The following is a 10,415-nucleotide window of genomic DNA, read 5'->3' as shown; positions in this document are numbered from 1 at the left end:
TTAACCATATCAAATAAATTGGCCTCTTTTGATTTTTAGAAATATCTTGTTTCCTGTAAATCTCAAAACCATAATACACACTTTATCAAATTGTCACAGTAAAAGAACTGGGTGATGTGAAGTGTTTGATAAACAATTAGAAAAATTAAGACTATTCATGGCTTTAATTAAATAGAAATTGAGAGATACTGAGCTAGGAATAAAATCTAGTAATCAGCTTTACAATGCTTGCAAGTCTATGTAGTTTTCATTCACATCTACAAATTTCAGCATGATCATGAGTCCTACACATCTGAACAAAAACATCATAGGTCTTAAATATCTTTGCTATTAAAGATTTAGTGTAGGTGGGTGAGGGGTTGAAATAGGTGATGGAGATAAAGGAGGGCCCTTGTCGAGATGGGCACAAGGTGATGTACAGAAGTGTTAAATCACTATTGTACACCTGAAACTATGTTAACTAGCTGGAATTTGAATGAAAACTTAAAAAAAAAATAAGAACTCCTTCAATTAAAAAAAAAATTAGTGTAATGTCTGATCTAACACTTGATCATTTTTTTTTGTAAAGCAACATCTACATGTTACTTTTGAAAACATTTTAAAACTTTAAATCTCCTTACAAAAGTAGCACATAGTAAAACACTGTTTCCTTGTTATATTCTTTTGAAAAGTATGGTCCCTGGAATCGTTTGGGGCTGTAGGAGGAAGAGAGTTCAAAATTTCTGTCATTCATGAGCTCTTTGGTAACATCTGCCCTGAGCAAAAACCTCCCACATAGAAGTAATGGTAATAGATGAAGGGAAGGGAGTAGTAGAAAGGTCCATTGACTGCCATTCAATTTACTGAAATTGCCCACTTAGAATACTTATTTAGACATTACAAGCTTCACTTTCTCAAGTGTGAAGCCTGAGTGCACTGCACTGACATGAGGTGTAGGGGCTATCTCCCTCCACGCTGCATTTGCAGGAGAGAGGAGATGATATACCTTGAGTAAATAGACAAGCCACGTGGAGGCACGTGCCTGTGATACACAGCAGCCACACATACATTTGTACCTTCATCATGAGGACTGGGGGGCGGGGGGGTGGGGGGAGGCAGAGGTTGGCGAAGGGAGCAAGTTAAAAGCAGACTGTCTGACTGTTTAATTTGTGTGAGCATCTGGCCCTTCCACATGTCAGAAGCCTGGCTAATGGAATTACATTCCTCACTGAACATTTTCAAAACAGCCACATTTATTTCTTCTTACAAACATCTCCTTAAAAATAATTTTTAGTTTGTTTGTTTATGTGAGTTATCTGGAAAATTAAATAATACATCTTGATGTTCTTAAAAAATACCTCCTTTAAGCTTCATACAATATTTTTGAGAAATAGAAGGATTAAAATCCTCCATGTGTGAAAGAATTTAACTAAAGAATATCATTCTCTTCTTATAGAGCATAATTTTCCAGGCTGATAGTAGCTTTTACTTGGCAATTCAGAGTATTGTGAATTTAAAGGCTTGTGTCCAAAACTAAAAAGTATTTGAAACTGAAATGATCCAGTTTCATCTCATCCAAAGTACAGGTAGACCATAAATAACAAATATCATTACCTTGGTCATGGGCAAAATTAGTCTGGATAAATGTTTAGGTGTGTAAAATACACTAGAAAATTTTTTTCATATAATTGTCATGCTTCTTTTGTTATGGACATAGGAAATCTATGCAGTTTCTCTTGGTTACCATGTATTCTATAATGTGTCTCATTAACATCTACTTCAGTTTTGGTTAACAGGCATGCACTTTGGGCTAACACAAGCAGAAAAAATATTGGAATATTATCCAGATCCTTGCTTTGAATTTTAAACAAAGCTGTTCTGAGTGCTCTATCCCATATTCTGCAGGCAATTCAATAGCCTCAGCCCTATGTGAAAATTTGCAGGTTTTACACCGTCTTCATGTCCTTGTACATATTTAATTCTCAATTTAACTTAGTTTCTGCCTATTTTCCCTCCCTCCCTCCACAAACCCCCCTCATGACTACACAGATGTTTAATTAACCCTTTAATTTTCTCAAAGCAAACATATAACAACAAACCTTCATAAAAGGCATTTTATGGTGGTACAGACTTGACAGAGTTCTGGGTTACATTGGGGATAAGCTCACAGTAGCACTAATGGTTATAAATATTAGATGCCTCTGTTCGTAGAAGCCATTTAGTCACACAGGCATGAAACTCAGGTCTCTCCCTCCAGACTTTCTCACCTTTGCATTTCCCTTACTTCATTAAGCAGAATAATTGAGCTCAGTTCTTTCCACTGAGCTCTGGGGCTTACCTTTGTATAAATGCACCCTGATAAAGCACATCCGTCTGATTTCCTTCCACCTCAGTGTCTTAAATGGAAAAGAGCAACAAGATAATTGATGTTTTTTCCTTGATATCAGTGTTACTCATTATAGTCATTGGTGCTTTCTCTGAAATATTTCTGATTCATCTCCATTCCAGGTGTGTGGTAGAGATGTACTTCCTGGACCCTCTGTGATTAGGTGAAGCAATCTGACTAGTGCTGAGCAATGAGTAGTGAGTGGTGAATGACACTGCTGAGCAGAGCCATTTAAATGCCATTGCGAAATCCTCTTTCTTCCCCCTGCTAGGCTACCAACAATGCTTGTGATGCTGGCTGCCTCAGTGTACCTGAGTGGCTATGAGAAGGAAACACTTCTGCTGACCCATGGTAGACACACTGTATAAGTAAGAAATAACCCATTTTTGTCTGTACTATTTGCTATCACAGCAAAAATAATCTATTCTGATTTTACTTGCTATTACTATGCACATATACAAAGAAAATGTAATTCCCTTGGTGTCTGGAACGAATTTGACCTTCCTTAAAGCCCCCACAGGATAGGTAGCAGAAGAAAAAACCAAAAAACCAAAAAAAAAAAAAAAAAACTCCACCTGACCACTAGTGATATCTAGTACCTTCAAATATAAACTTTTTTTTTTTTTTTTAAACTGTTTCTTTCAGGTAGATTTGCAGACTGGGGAATTTTCTCTGGTACATGGTGATGAGAGGTTATAGGTCCCAGATCTACCCTCACTAGCTAATGGTACTCTCTGGTCCTTGCTGGCCCTACAGAGATGATATTTCATGCTGACTTGCTTAGTGTTCCTCTGTGAGCAGAAACCACCTGATACGCAAGCTCTTGGAGCAACAACCTCTGGAGAGCTGAATTCTTCTTCCTCAGGCCTTCTCTGTATATTTTCCTAAGTTGGGTATAATTCAGATTTAATCCTTGCCAAGGGTCCTTAAACCTCCAATTTAAGGATCAGTTGGCCTCAGTAAGAATGACCTCCCTCTTCTCCCAAACTTGTCAGCTAGCTTCACTGACTTTGATACATTTCATATTACTTGAGATAGATAAGAGATTTGGGGCAATCCTTTCAGGTAAGCACTCCACACCACCTTTTTTTTTTTTTTTTTGTTTTGGTTTTTTTTTTTTTTTTTTTTTTTTTTTTGATGTGGCCATCAATGACACATTCTTCGAGAAAGTCTCTTAGCAGAAACCCCAATGTGATTGGGACAAAAAGCTCCTTGGTTTTGTATTTTATTTGAACAAGCAATATAACACACATCCTACTTCTGGGACTTAAGAAAGAGCAAGTGAAGACATAGGTGTACCATGATGTTTTCCCCACTTTCAGGCTCTTTCTCTCATGGTCAGTTAGATCTGGGAGGAGTGGTCATTCCATTTCTGCTTCTTAACTGATGTTTTTAATCAACCACATTAATTCCCTTCTGTAGGGCTGAACTAGACTTCCCAAAGGACTAGAACTCAACCTGCAAAACCATTAGAAATCCCATTTGTCTTTCTCTCTTACTCTCGTATTGGTCCCCCATCTTTATTACTCTGCAAATATACTTCATTTTAATTTTATTTTGCTTTCCTTCTGCAAATGTAATTTTAAGTCTTCTTCATACACATTGTCTAACAAAGCACCTTCTTCCCAAAGTTGACAAACTCAACTTCCAAGTTGATGTTAATGAAAGTCAAATAATCAATCCAGGCTGAGTAGAATTTCAGAACCACAGCTTCAGATTGCAAGAACAAAAGGAATAGAATTGTCTTTGGTTTTGCTTAAGTCTTCATTCTTTCATTTCTGTGTCAGGTGAAACTGTATTACAAAGATAATATGACTTTAAAATAATTCATGGGTGAGGATAATAGGTTGAAACAAAGAGGAAGAGGGTGTCTGGGTGACTCAGTCCATTATATAGTCAACTCTTGGTTTTGGCTCAGGTCATAATCTCATGGGTCATGAGATGGAACCCCGTGTGGAGCTTTGTGCTCCGTGGGAGTCTGCTTGAGATTCTCTCCCTCTGTCCATCCACTGACTCACACACTCTCTCTCTCCCACCTCTCTCTCTCTCAAATAAATAAATAAATCTTTTAAAAAATTGAAGAGGGAGAGAGAGACAGAGGAAAATTGAGGGAGATTAAAAAGGAGGCTATGTAGTATGAGTAAAAGAGAGAACACAGAGTTGTTTATTAAGAAGTGAATATCCTAATACCCAAAGGCGTGGGAGAGAAAAAAATTCGAATAAATCAGGAATATGAGATAGTCAGTTGGACAGTCAAGAGGGCAGATAAATATAGGAGCCTAGAATGTATACAACAGATTTGGATGCGCTATTTTTTTTAAGTTATATTTTAATTTCAAATTTTTATAATTTCTCTTCTCCCAGTTCTCCACATATATTTGTAGTTCCAACTATATTAATAGTACTTAAAGTTCCTTAACACAGTCGTTTTCATTCCTTCCTTTACCTTTCTAGTTGTTGTTCCTTCTGTTTCTAACACCCTCCCCATCTGTCTTAAATATTAGCTCCAATATATCTTTCAGGAATTAGCTAAACATCACTTCTTTTAACAGCATTCAAGTAACAGAAAACACTACTTTACTGGCTTAAATAATGACAGAAATTTATCAGCTCACAAAGCTAGAAATCCAAAGGAAGGAGATATTTCTAAATGAGTTTACTCCAGTAGTTCCAGCTCAATCAATTTCTTCTTGTTTCTCTTGGCTCTAAATAGCTCTGTGAGTTGCTCTAATTCTCAGTCTTTATAGACACAAAATGGCTATAGCATTTCCTGGATCCCACTGAAGGTAGAGACTGGCATTCAATATCTGAGATAAAATTATTACTCAAGTAAGCAAGGAAGAACTGTCTTTTTAGGCAGATGCTTCCTGAGGAAAGTTGATTCTATATAGTGTTTTAGGAAACGTTGAATTCAGAGATTGGTGGACTTTCAGAGGTGAGATTATTTGTTGGCCATTAGTTAAGACTTGACTTTGGGAATATGGCTCCTGGAGTTTGGTTCTTCCTGACTTTCCAATGTTCTGAAAGTGGGGGTTTGTCTTTGATTAGTTTTCAGAAGTATTGTGAGTGAGAAGTATTGTCTTTGATTAAGTTAATAAATTATAATTAATGATGGGACATTCCTGTGACAATAGCTGAAGAATATTCAGTCTTTTCTAAGAGTTTGGGAACTGAAAAATTTGTATTTCATATCTACAAACTTCAATGTCCAAAGAGAGAGAATAGAGTCACTTCTGGAAACTCTCTAAGAAGATCATAGAATCTCCTTTCCTAGAAATCCCTATGCTAGCCTAACTTTACATCTTATTGGTCAAAATCGGATTGCATGCTTATTCTTGAATAAATCCTTGTAGATTTGAAAAGTTTTATGCTAATTAGCCAAGAAATTACTTTTTCAGGAGGAGAAATCAGTAAGGGAAAGGAAGTGTGTATCACTTGATTGGCTTGAACAAGTTATGTCCTTCCCCTGCAGCAGGAGTGAATCCAAGAAACAACATAGAGAAGGTGAGCTGGATGTTGAGAGATGATAATATTGTTCAGTATATCCCTCTGGGAACCATCCTTGAATCATCTTTTGTCATTCTTACAGGACACTTCTACAGTCAACTCTAAAGATGTGGAACACCTAAACAAGGGAGGTTTGCCACACTAAGTTCGGAGCCCTGGTTAGGAAAGTATACATCCTTGAAATGTGCATAAGAATCTCTGGTTTGACCTCCTCCCCCTAATTTTTAAATTCCAAATCCCCCTGAATTATTTGAACACAAAAAATGGCCCCACTTCTCCAGTTAAAAGCTGCGATTCCCATTTTCATGAACTTATTACAGAAACAAGTGCTTCCATCATGAATTTCTTTCAGACATGGCTATTAGACTAATAACTGGTGGTAAGAGCCAAAGAGGAACATCCCAGTCAAAGTGAGTAAAAAGAATATACCATCAACGAATGGCAAAGGACCTTGAAAATACAGTTAGCAGAGTCTGGGAGAGTACATTCTGAGATCACAGACTGAAGGTAATGGGTAAAATATAAATTACAAATATATAAAATATAAAAATAAATATTTAAAATATATAAATTGTGTTCCTTCCCAAATTCATGTGTTTAAACCTTAATACACAATATGCCTGTATTTGGATACAGGGCCTTATAAGAAGGAAATTAAGGTTAAATGAGGCCATACAGTGGAACCCTGATTTGATAGGAAAAGTGTTCTTATAAGAGGAGACACCTGAAAGCTCACTCAAACTTTCTTTCCCTGTATATGTAGAAGAAGGGATCACACAGAGAGAGGGTAGCCACCTATAAGCCCAGGGGCCTCATGATGAAATTTACCTTCCTGGCACCTTGATCTTGGACTGTTAGCCCCTGTAACTATTGCGCAGTAAATTTCTGTTGCTTAAGTTACCCAGTCTGTTGTATTAAGTTAGACAGTTCGAGCACACTAATATACCCATGAGCTAGGTTATAGGAATCGCTATGATACCTGTATGAAATACAAAGGAAGAAAGAGCTCTGCAGCAGATCCAGATTTAGTACAAGCATCTCTGGCTGAAGCCATCTGACGTATCAGAGTCTCCTGTTTGGGAAGGATCAGTGGTTGGGGTAAGACGTCGTGTAGGGGTGGTGGAACCTCTCTAGGCCAGAAGGTAGGAGTGGACTGCACCTGTAGGTCCTACCCAAATTTGTAACTTGGTAAATCCAATAGAATATACCCCATCCCTGGGAATTCTGGCTTCATAGTTAATAAGTGTTTCTTGTTCAGATACTCTCTCCATGCCTGGACCCAGTAACACAGAAGCTGATTTTCAAGGAGTATATAATTCTCCATTTTAGTTGGTATGACCTTTCTCAGAACACTGGGGATCTGGATTATGATTCTCTAATTGGTCATTGCATAAGCCCTACACAGCATATACCTCCCAGAACCTTCTCCAGGATGAAGTAAATACTCCCTGTTTGCTGGGAGTCCTGCCAAAGGACAACTGTCACTGGCAGTCCTCGCTGTGGATTGCTTCAGATGAAGAAAATGACCTCTCTAAGCTCATGCCTCCATCCGAAGGCATTCTTTATAACGGATAAACATGAGAGAGGGAAATGCCTAGATCCCTTGCCATTAACACAAGAATCCCACTTCCCACTTCTGATGTCCCTGTGAGGATTCATGGAGGCCTTTATTGGAAAGATTTCACAGTTGAACATCTGCCTAGTTCTACTTCCTTTCTCCCTTCCGCAGCGTTGATTCCCAAAGCACTCCGTAATAAACATCCTACATACTAATCTCTACCTCAGACTTTACTTCCCAGGGATTCCATCCTATATACAGGTATTGAATCAATAAAAATGGTTTTGTGAGCTGCATTTGCTACCATGTCATCGAAGGTTCAAACCATATCCAATTTTATCTCTGTAAAATCAAAGAAAAATGTAAGTTTTGTATGTAATTGCATTCCCGTGGTAGAATAACTACTATTTAAGCGCTTATTATCTGCAAAATTGACTTTTAAAATAGTCTGACAGTTTTAAACATCAAACAATATTACAATTATTATTGCATGGAATGTTTTCTCCTTTACTTTTAGTACCTGTGGGAGCCAATTCATTAATAAATATATTTTGATTTCCATAAAGGTTGAACTAATAATAATTTGAATACCTGGAACTGAGGTCCTAAAAAGGACCGTTTTCCTTGAAAGTTAGGAAAATAAAGAGCAAATATTAATCCAGGATTTTTTTTTAATATTTTATTTATTCATTTGACAGAGAGAGAGAGATCACAAGTAGGCAGAGAGGCAGGCAGAGAGAGGAGGAAGCAGGCTCCCCGCTGAGCAGAGAGCCCGATGCGGGGCTCGATCCCAGGACCCTGAGATCATGACCCGAGCCGAAGGCAGAGGCTTAACCCAGTGAGCCACCCAGGCACCCCATTCCAGGAATTTTTTCTTTCATGCAGTTCTCCTCACTTTTCTTCGTATCTGGTAGTAAAAACACAAAACTCATAGATTTACTGATATCACTATTGGAAGCATTTTGATGGGTCTTTGTAAATATGTGTCTTTTTAGAGACCTAGACTCAAACATTTAAGCACAATAAATAAATAAATAATATTTCTTGCATATAACTAATACAGATTCAACACACTAACCCCACAAGTATGAAAGCTTGTGCAGGCACTGATTTTGTTAGTGAAGTTAACTTTTATGCTTACCTCTCCAATGCATTTGCATGCCAAATTCAGAAGCAATATTTGCATATTGCACTGAAGATTAACCAGCCTGCCACAGCTCTGAAAAGCAGAAGAGAGAACAAATCATTAGTATCATTAGCTTAATATATTGTTTATGACAATTCCAAAGAAGGGGATATTTTAAAAAAAACTGGAAACCGCAGAACAGAAATTAGAAAGAAGTGTTTGTTTTTGAACAGAAGAAAATTTGTTTAATAGTTTACTAGTTCAAGTAGCTCAGGAAAACAACCAAGGTAATTCAAATAGTAAGTAGACGTTATTTGGGGAGAACCAGAACATTAAAAGGAATGAGTCTTGATGGTCACATTACTCCTGCTCCTTCTAAATGGTGCTGCAGCCTTGTATGTTTTATATACTTGTTGGAAAAGACTTTTAAACATTAATTTGTGCTGTAGTAAAATTATATTATGTAAAGTGCTTTAAATGCTGAAGTTTAGTGTGATTAAGCTATGCCCAAACTATTGTGATGTTACAGAAAACTAGGGAAGTTATCTTCAGTAAAAGAAACCAAGAGCTTGAATGCTCTGCCCACAGATTATGATTTGACTATGTGTATGTAAGTTTATGAAAAGAATTTTAATGAAAATAAATCTAATAAATTTATTTAAGAATTTTCTGCAGTATTCAGAGCAAGTTTACTTCCATGTCATTGTCACAGAATTTATAATAAGTCACGTGGAATATCAGTTACCCTCTCAAAGACACAGACGTATCTGTCATGTCTCTATTGACTCAGTGCCTCACGGATTTCAGACTTTTGGGAGGAAAATACCAAGTTCGCCATCCAGGTGTACAAATCACTGATACTTTGTAGTCAACCTGTGCTTCTCCGCTTTTCTCACATCTCCAATCACATCCAATCTTCAAAGCCTTTTGAAAAATCCCCTTTGCAGGAAGCATTCTAACTTTTCCTCAATAAAAATTTCTTCTTGAAATTTTTATTACATTAATGTCTGTACTGCACATGTGAGTTTTAAATGTTAACCTATTTTATCACTATCTCATTCTCCCATTTGTGTCTAATTTGTCTCCTTGAAAGCAATATAAGTAATTTTAAGACAAATGTTGTGCTTTCTATCTTTGTATCCCTTGATACGCACTGGAAACAGTAAAAGTCCAAAATTATTTGCTGATATATTGCAGAAATACTCTTCTCTCATTTATGTAAAGTTTGAGACATCCTGAAACTAAATAATGAGGTGATAAACTTGACACATAAGAATTAATTTGTTATCTCTTTTTAATGGAGCTCAATATTATAAAAAATGTCAAGGGTAACTTCCTACATTTCTCAGGCTCTTTTAATTTTTCTTCATTCTATTTTCCTTCTTTTCTTTAGATTGCACAATCTCTATCAATCTTTCTCTAGGTTTACTGAGTCTTCTACCAGTCCAAATATACTGTTCAGTTTCACTTTACATTTCCCATTATTGTGATTTTAATTCTATTGTGCTTTTCAAATCACCCATTAGACCATCTCCATCCATTCCACCTCCAGCAAACATCAGTTTGTTCTCTACTATTAAGATTCTCTTATGGGGGTGCTTGGGTGGCTCAGTCGGTTAAGCATCTGATTTCGGCTCAGGTCATGATCCCGGGGTCCTAGAATGGAGCCCCGCCTCGGGCTCCCTGCTCAGCGGGGAGCCTGCTTCTCTGTCTCCCACTCCCCCTGTTTGTGCTATCTCTGTATGTGTGTGTGTGTCAAGTAAAAAAATGATATTAAAAAAAAAAGAGTCTCTTATGGTTTACCTCCCTCCCTTTTTAATTTTTCTTCCTTTTATGTTCATTTGTTTTATTTCTTAAAT

The sequence above is a fragment of the Enhydra lutris genome, unplaced genomic scaffold, assembly GCF_002288905.1.
Source record: "Enhydra lutris kenyoni isolate GAN:26980312 unplaced genomic scaffold, ASM228890v2 scaffoldscaffold25, whole genome shotgun sequence".
Taxonomy (NCBI): domain Eukaryota; kingdom Metazoa; phylum Chordata; class Mammalia; order Carnivora; family Mustelidae; genus Enhydra; species Enhydra lutris.
Note: the sequence above shows the minus strand (reverse complement) of the source record.